Genomic DNA, 7,810 nt, shown 5'->3' with positions numbered 1-7,810 from the left:
CCGTCCTGTTTCAGAAATGAGTACTGCTCCTATTCCAACCCCTTTTGCGTTTGCAGCTCCATCAAAGAAAAGCTTCCAACCTGGTTCCTCAGGTAATTCCAACTCATTCGTATGCATCACCTCTTCGTCAGGAAAATACGTTCTTAAGGGCTCGTATTTTTCATCAACGGGATTCTCTGCCAAATGGTCTGCCAGTGCCTGGGCTTTCATGGCCGTCCTCGTCACATAGATGATATCAAACTCTGTGAGCAGAATTTGCCATTTTGCCAACCTCCCCGTGGGCATAGGTTTCTGAAAGATATACTTCAATGGGTCCAAGCGGGATATGAGATAAGTAGTATATGAAGACAGGTAGTGTTTCAACTTCTGAGCTACCCAAGTTAGGGCGCAGCATGTTTTCTCGAGTTGAGTGTACTTGACCTCATGCACTGTGAATTTCTTGCTAAGATAGTAGATGGCCTGCTCCTTCCTCCCTGTGTCATCATGTTGCCCCAGTACACAACCAAATGAATTTTCCAAGACCGTCAGGTAAAGGATTAGGGGCTTCCCGGGCTTAGGCGGGACCAATACGGGTGGATTAGATAGATACCCTTTGATTTGGTCGAAAGCCTCCTGACACTCTGTCGTCCAACCTACTGCAGCATCCTTTCTCAGTAGCCGAAATATGGGTTCACAAGTTGCTGTGAGTTGAGCGATGAACCTGCTGATGTAATTGAGTCTACCCAGCAAACTCATTACCTCTGTTTTGTTCCTTGGCGGTGGCAAGTCTCGGATGGATTCAATTTTGGATGGGTCTAACTCAATCCCCCGTCGACTGACGATGAATCCTAGCAACTTTCCTGATGGAACCCCGAATGCGCATTTGGCCGGGTTAAGCTTGATATCATACCTCCGGAGTCTTTGGAAAAATCTCCTTAGGTCTGTCACATGGTCCTCCTGACGCCAAGATTTGATGATCACATCATCGACGTACACCTCAATTTCCTTGTGTATCATGTCATGAAACACAGCAGTCATTGCTCGCATGTACGTTGCCCCAGCGTTCTTTAAACCGAACGGCATTACCCGATAGCAGTAGGTTCCCCATGGCGTAATAAATGCTGTCTTCTCAGCATCCTCCTCATCCATTAGGATCTGATGATAACCTGCATAGCAATCTACAAAGGATCCGATCTCGCGCCCAGCGCAATTATCGATCAGGATATGAATATTGGGTAACGGGAAATTGTCCTTGGGACTTGCTTTGTTGAGGTTGCGGTAGTCGACGCACACCCTGATTTTTCCATCCTTCTTTGGGACTGGTACCACATTGGCCAACCACTCGGGATACCGAGTGACCCGAATGACCTTAGATTGTAATTGCTTAATCACCTCTTCTTTGATCTTTACACTCATTTCTGTTTTAAATTTCCTTAGTTTTTGCTTGACCGGAGGGTATGCCGGGTCAGTGGGCAATTTGTGAACCACTAAATCGGTGCTCAATCCAGGCATATCATCATATGACCATGCAAAAACATCTTTGAATTCCCTGAGAGTTTCGATCAATTCTGCTTTGACATTTGGCTCAATGTGGATGCTAATTTTGGTCTCTTGGATGATATCAGCGTCTCCTAGGTTCACAGCCTCAGTGTCGTTTAGGTTAGGCTTGGGTTTCTCTTCAAATTGGCACAGTTCTCGGTTTATTTCTTCGAAGGCTTCCCCTTCGTCACATTCGGATTCATCATCACAAAAGACCTCTTGTATCATTGAGTCAGATTCAGATTGATTTATTAGACTAGGTCGAAGATCCGCTGTGCATGCCATGTCATTAGGACCAGTAAAAAGAGAACTGTTCAGAAAGAAAAAGAACAAAACAAGAAATTAAAATGGGACAAAAGAAAAGAACTTTATTAAATTCGCAGGATAAAAAGGGTTCACACTTTTACAAAACGAAAGTAAAGTTGGGATTACACCCTTGAATAATCCGATCAAACAAACAAACAAACAAAACATTAATCAAAGCCTACTACCAAGACTCCCCTCGGACAGGAAGAGGAGTAACCGTCCAATTGTTGATCTTGGCCTCAGGCCCCACAAATTGTATCTCTGCTCTGCTGGAACCTTCTCCAGCTTCCACCATACTGACATCCGCAAATAGCCTCTCAAAACTCTGATTGAGGTCTTCATTTATACCGATCAAAGGTCCTCGAATCTTTGGGATCGCTGACCCCTTGGCACTAGCTTTAACAAAAGACCTTGAGAGGCGTGGCACTGGTTTAGGCAGAAACCAGACCTCTCTTCTTCATTTTTCGCGCTTGCTTCCTGTCTGCTGCGGTTGGTTTGAACCCCAACCCGAAAGTTTCCAGATTCTTAGGAAGGGAGACAGGTTGGACTATCCCTTGAAGTTCAACTCCCAGGCCTTTTCCCGGCACAAACCCATTACCCAGCATCTCCGATACCATCATGACTGTTGCGGCAGCTACCCTAGGGTGCGGGATGATTTCTCCTTCAGAGATTTTGTTGGCCGACCCTGTATCGAGAATCTGGTAGACCCAAGGACCCTTGTCATCAGTGGTCTCTATGAAAGGCACAATGGTTCCGCCCATGGTGCATGTTGTATCCTCACCGTGCAACACGACCTCTTGTCTTTCCCACTCGAACTTCACTGTCTGATGTAGGGTGGAAGGCACCGCTTTAGCTGCGTGAATCCAGGGTCGTCCTAACAGCAGGTTGTAAGATACCGTGGCGTCCAATACCTGGAATTCCATGGTAAACAGGACCGGGCCAATGGTTAGTTCAAGTACAACATCCCCCACAGTGGCTGTTCCGTTTCCGTCAAACCCTCGGACACAGATGCTATTCTCCCGGATTCTTCCACGGTCAATCTTTAACTGGTCCAGGGTGGATAATGGACAAATATTGGCGCTTGAGCCGTTATCCACCAATACTCGGGTTACCACCGAGTCTTCACATTTGACAGCTAGGTATAGAGCTTTGTTATGCTCCGTACCTTCCACCGGCAGGTCATCATCTGAGAATGTCACTCTGTTCACCTCGAAAATCTTGCTAGCAATGGTTTCCAGGTGGTTTACAGAAATCTCACTGGGTACATGGGCCTCGTTCAATATCTTTAACAGGGCCCGACGATGTTCCTCGGAATGGAGGAGTAATGACAATAGTGAGATCTGGGCAGGTGTTTTTCTCAGCTGCTCAACCACAGAATAGTCTTGTACTTTCATCTTCCTCAGGAAGTCTTCAGCCTCTTCTTCTGACACTGGCTTCTTGGTTGCCACTGGGTTTGTTTTTCTTAACTCCACCGGAGCAAAGCATCGACCTGATCGAGTCAGCCCTTGCGCTTCACAACTGACTTCTTCCACCTGTTTTCCTTGGTATGTCACCACTGCTTTTTCATATTTCCAGGGCACAGCCCTGCTGTCAAGCATTGGCAGTTGGACCACCGGCTTTATGGTCACCCGTTCTCTACATACCCCTTTCAACATGACTGCCGGTGTGGGCAGGATCCCTGGTATTACCAACTTGCTTGGCTCGGGTTTGCTTGCTATGGCGGACGGGTTCTTCCCCCATATTACTACCGGCTTGACGCCTTCTCCCTGCGACTGTACATTTGTTCCTCCACTGGTTAAGACTTCTTTTGGGGCAGCTTGGATCATCATCACTGTTTGTGAGGGTTTTCTTAATTCACCTCCCTCACACACCAACTCAATCATGTGAGCTTCGTGGTGCGCTGGCAGCGGGTTTTGGTTGATGTTAGGAGCCTCCGGTGTCTGGACCTCGATCTTATTGGTGTCAATAAGATCCTGTATGGCATGCCTTAACTTCCAACACTTCTCGGTATCGTGCCCGAGCATCCCTGAACAGTATTCACAACTGATTGAACGGTCCAAATTCTGAGGCGGGGGATTTGGTTCCCGGGTATGGACGGGACTAACCAAACCCAATTGCCGCAGCTTGTGGAACACAGCGGTGTAGGTTTCTCCCAGTTCGGTGAAGGTTCTTTGCTTCCGCAACCTGTCATTTCTGGCATCTGGATTTCCCCGGAAACCTGCCCCTGAAGGATTTCTATATGCCCTTGGTGGAGGGTAAGTGTTTTGTGGTGGTGCATATATGTTCTGGGGAGCCGGTGCGCGCCATTGTGGGCGAACCGGGGGCTGAGTGTATATCTGGGCTTGGTGTACGGAACAATGCGGTTCTCGAGGTGGATAGAAATTTTGTGGTGGGTTGTATGGGTAGTTTGACCTGTGAGGCCTGGGTTGGTTGTAGTGCGGCCTGCCAGCCCTGGGCCAACTGCCTGCCTCGATCGTGGCAACCTCTTCTTTCTTTCTTCTTAGCGCACCTCCCGTGCCGCTTTGAATAGCCTGGGTTGTGGCCTTAAGTGCCGAATAGTTTAAGATCTTGTCCGACCTCAAACCTTCTTCTATCATGACCCCTATTTTGACCACCTCGTTGAAAGATTTTCCAACCGTTGTCACCAAGTGACCAAAGTAGGTTGGATCCAATGTCTGCAAAAAGTAGTCTACCATCTCTCCCTCTCTCATGGGAGGATCGACCCTAGCTGCTTGTTCTCTCCAGCGGAACCCGAACTCGCGAAAACTTTCCCCGGGTTTCTTCCCAGTTCTCAATAACGTGAGACGGTCAGGGACTATCTCTAGATTGTACTGGAAATGACCTGCAAAAGCCTGTGCCAGATCATCCCACGTGTACCACCTGCTGAAATCCTGCCTGGTATACCATTCCAGTGCAGATCCGCTCAGACTTTGGCCGAAGTAAGCTATCAAAAGCTCATCCTTGCCTCCTGCCCCTCTCATTTTGCTACAGAATCCCCGCAAATGTGCCATGGGATCACCGTGCCCTTCATATAAATCAAACTTGGGCATCTTGAACCCAGCCGGGAGTTGGACATCTGGGAAAGGGCACAGATCTTTGTATGCCACGCTGACTTGATTGCCCAGCCCGTGCAAGTTTCTGAAGGATTGCTCCAGGCTTTTGAACTTTCTTAACACTTCATCCTGTTCAGGGGCCTTAACCGGCTTCTCAACCTCTGCCGGTACTTCCAAATGGGGATTGTAAACCTGTGGTTCCGGTGCGTGGAAGGTAGGCTCAGGGGGATAGTATTGTGTATCGTGAGCCTGAAACAATGGCTCACTGGTCGTTCGCTGCAAAGGGGCTGATGCAGGTCCCACAAAAATGGGAATATTGGATGTTGGGAGAGGTTGATGGGGTGGTGGAGCTTGGGAATCATGAGGGCTTCTTTCTTGATGATAGAGGGGGTTTGGGCGGCTTGTGGAAGGGCCAGAGTGAGGGTACTCCGGCACCTGTCCCAGTGTCTCAGGGCTCTTTTGCGTTTTGGCCAGGGCTAGCTGCATTGCATGCATCTCTAGTCCCATCCTTTCAATCTTTTCCATTGCCTCTTTTAGCAACTGGCTCATCGGCCTTTCTTCCTCATTACTATTCTCTGAAGTAGTCATGCTTGTTGCTACCGGTCCTTTGGATCTGGTTTGGTATGAATGTGTTGCCAGAATTCTTTAACAACTAACTGTCTGGATATCAGACAACAACAAACTTTGTTAGTGTCAGAGCGTAACAGATTTGATCATAACACATAGAGGATGCAATGCACCTAGGCAGTTAACCGTTTCTACATGCTTTGCTTCAAACCACATGCGTCATCCCGGTTTGTTCATTCGTCTCTTTTTAGAGTATTCTGCGAAACCCCGCGTTTTATTTTATTTACATTTTCTTTTCTTTATTTATTAAAAGCGGTCGAATCTTATGGGGATTGCCTACGTATCACGTCCCCGCGTGAATCAGACCAGGCGTAGTTCTGCCCCAAAGTAAAGACACATAGAAATTCTTCCGGAGTCACTTAATTTCATTATCAAAATTTGCTATTACACATTGCTTCAAACAACATAGCAACAGTACAGACTCCACGGTTCTTTGACCCTATTTGATTGAAGGAAAAATGGAAAACAACATATGGGAAAACATCAAAGCTTAACTAAAACAAGACTCGACCAGAGGTTAATTTTCCAACTTAGGGACTCGCGAGGCATCGTTCGGCCTTTTCGCGGTTCTAGGTGCGAGATCCCTTTCGAGCTGCTCCAACTCGTGCATGGTCTGTTTGACATAACCCATCACTACTGGGAGAACGGTAACGCAGGTCATGTTTTCACACCGTCGACACCTTCTGATGATGGCATGGGCAATGGCCCTGATCTTGTCTCTGGTTTTTTTCTTCTCTATGAGTAGGTGTCTTATCTGATCACTGCACGTCTTGAATACCTGTGAGTCCTGTATATGCTGATCCCTCAGCTGCCGCACTTCTTCCTTCATTTGGGCCAACAAGTCGTAACAGTATCTACTCTCCGATTGGAAATCCCCGGCCTGCTTAACTGCTTTAAACTCGAGTGTAGCCATCTCTCTCTTTATCTTAGCAACAGTCTTCTCATGGTCGCTTTCCAATCGATTCAGGTACCTGCGATGCTTATCCGTTCTTGTATCCCACTGTGCTTTGAGCTCTGCTATGATGTTTTCAGATTTCTCCAAACCATCTCGCCATTCCCTGATTTCACCTTTTAGCCCTTTTATCAGCTGCTCGTCCGATCGACGCCTTGGTTGTCTATCTGCATCCAACCTTATCTGTTTGATCTGGGCTCTGAGCATTTCATTTTCTTGAATCAACCTGTTCCGCTCTCCCAGATCGGTAGCAACTTGCACGTTGTGTTCATATTTCAAGTTTTCCACTTGTTGCTTTAACCTGCTGATTTCGGTGCAATAGCCTCTTTCTTTTGTTAACCAATCCCACTGCTTTTGTGATGATTCGGTAAAATTCCGGATGTGGGGTCTCTTAGCTGGCCTTTCATGCTCGAGTTCCCTTCTGTACCATGCAAGGTAACCTGGCGCCGTTTCTCCTTTGGCTTGATCCCGCACGCAAGTATCTGATTTCAAATATTGACCCTCATTCCAGATTTGGCGAATCTTTGCTTCTGGGAACTGTCCGTTAGGACTTATCTCAATTGCTTGAGTGCTTAGATCTTCCTCATGAGGTACTGTCTGGCATTTTCCGAACTGTCTTAAAACTCGGCAGGGTGCGTAAGGTTGAATGCTCTTAAGCCCCATCAGCAAGAAATGAGTTTTAGCCGCTGACATATATAAGACCTCATCAACGGGCAACCATCCCAACTTCCATTGTATTTGGCTGGCAGTAAGAGTTTGAAAGAACGAGGTCCAAGCCAGGACTCCTTCGGGCAAACTGATCTCTTTGGCTCTCGCGTAAGATTCTTCTATGCGGGTCTTTTCCGGGGAACCCATGGCTCAAAATCTCGGAATGATGGCAAAGGTGCTCGGTCATCCATATCTGCAAGAACAAGTTACAACCTTCGAAGAAATTTCCCCCAGCTTTACAAGCTGTGAGAGCTCGAAAGATGTCGGATACCACCATAGGCGCGAGAGTACTGTCACTTTGCGTGAGTAAAGTGCTGACGACCCCAGATATCTTCAAATCAATGTTTCCATCTTTCCTGGGAAATACCAGAAGACCCAGAAACGTTATCATGAACGCCACCCGTCTGTGCTCGTCCCACTTCTGACGAACTCCTTTGCTGCACAGTTTGTTGATTGGATTATTGAATCCCCCCTCGTGACCGTATCTATCATATATGAAGCATGGAGTACAGAATCCGGCTGCTAGATCCGGGTTGTGGACTGTTCTAGGTATTTTCAATGAATCCAGGAACCGATGTACCGTGACGACTCTTGGGGCGACCAAGTATTTTTCCCTCAACGGAAGTTCAGTATTCCCGATGTATCC

The sequence above is a fragment of the Nicotiana sylvestris genome, chromosome 5 (assembly GCF_000393655.2).
Source record: "Nicotiana sylvestris chromosome 5, ASM39365v2, whole genome shotgun sequence".
Taxonomy (NCBI): Eukaryota; Viridiplantae; Streptophyta; class Magnoliopsida; order Solanales; family Solanaceae; genus Nicotiana; species Nicotiana sylvestris.
Note: the sequence above shows the minus strand (reverse complement) of the source record.